Source organism: Plectropomus leopardus, unplaced genomic scaffold (genome assembly GCF_008729295.1).
Source record: "Plectropomus leopardus isolate mb unplaced genomic scaffold, YSFRI_Pleo_2.0 unplaced_scaffold9668, whole genome shotgun sequence".
Taxonomy (NCBI): Eukaryota; Metazoa; Chordata; class Actinopteri; order Perciformes; family Serranidae; genus Plectropomus; species Plectropomus leopardus.
This window is the reverse complement of record NW_024704374.1, coordinates 1-1,504: the sequence shown is the minus strand read 5'-3', so window position 1 is coordinate 1,504 and position 1,504 is coordinate 1. Positions and strand designations below refer to the sequence as shown.

General features: G+C 45.7%; 1 non-coding gene across 1 annotated transcript; it reads right to left on the bottom strand.

The window, feature by feature from the left end:
• Window positions 1–1,123: 1,123 nt before the first annotated feature.
• On the bottom strand, window positions 1,124–1,194 carry trnag-gcc. Its single transcript has one exon. It is a non-coding gene; the product is annotated as a tRNA-Gly (tRNA).
• Between the last annotated feature and the right edge of the window lie 310 nt (window positions 1,195–1,504).

Sequence of the window (1,504 nt, the reverse complement as noted above, 5' to 3'; positions counted from 1 at the left end):
CTGGTTAGCGTCTTCATTCCAGCTGCCTCCTTTCTCTTCAAGATCCGCTTACCTTGGTGGAGCTCATGCTTCAGATCCTCCAGGTTTGTGTCATAAATGGTTAAAAAAAAAAACAAAGGAGCCTCCTCCAAAAATATGTTGCTTTTAGGATTTAATGCCTGAATCCCTCGCATGATATCACAGTTGGTTTTTGAAAACCGCCTCTCTAGCTCAGCGTTTACACGGTCTAGGATCGGATAGTAAACAGTCTTACAAAAATAATCCTTGCTGGTGTCACTGTAACGCTGACCAACTATGGACATGACAACAGTGTCGTAAAGAGTAGAGCTTGTTTTAGGTTGCCTTTTAGACATCCTCTCTGTGCTGATGTTACACCGCTGAGCCGTGCTTAGCACTTCAGTCCACAACTGGTCAAAAGATGCATCATCTCTATATTTTAATATTGAATCCTGCAGCGCCTCAATGAGGTCAATTGCTCTGGCAAGATCCACTGATGAGGACTGCAGCATGTCGCTCAGAAACTTTGTATCTCCAAGTATTTTTCTAAAGGTTGCAAGAAGGCCAATGAAATCTAGGTTTAGCTGCCCTCGCAGTCCAAGTGCTTCAACACTTCTCTCTCCACTATTCTCCTCATCAATATCATGAAGGACGCGTAGCACAGCTAGTAGCCGGTCCATTAGGTTTCGACAGGCATAATACCTGCAAGCCCACCTTACATCACTGAGTCTGGGCAACTCTCGTGGCTGATCCTCTGGATACATTAAGCGCTGTATGTCCTGCCACTTCTGGTGGACATAAGATCCTGACAGAAACACATAAAGACGCTGCAACAAGGAAAAAAAAACATGACGCTTCTGGTACTGCTCTGACTGTGTCCACAATAACCAAATTTAAGCAATGTGCATTGCAGTGCACATAAAAGGCATGCTTGGCCAGGGACTGTATTCTTGCAGACACACCACTGTGCTTGCCACTCATCACAGAGGCGCCATCATAGCCCTGCCCCACCAGCTGTTCTCTGTATTCTAAACTGTACTTTTGCCCCCCCAGAGTCTGGGGTATTAACTGCAAGAAGACAAAGAAGTTGTGCAACCACTGAGTCCATAAAGCAGTAAAGACACAGTGCATTGGCCGGGAATTGGACCCGGGTCTCCCGCGTGGCAGACGAGAATTCTACCACTGAACCACCAATGCTCACATGGCAGTGACAGCCACAGCCACCACTGCTTCTTTGACGCAATCTTGTCTTCATATTCTTCCTAGGCCGAATCAGGCGGGACACGACCGATCCATTTTGTGCCCATCAAGACTGCAACGGTGCGCCAAACGTCTTCTTTCATGGGGACCTGCACAGAGCTTGAGGGAGAGAAAGCCTGGGTAAACAAAGCTAGTTGATCGCCACCGTTGTGGTGCCAAGTTATTATGATCATATGACTACTGTAACTCACATTCATATAGTCACAAAAAATATACAAATAGTTATGAAAATTAATAATAATTTGGC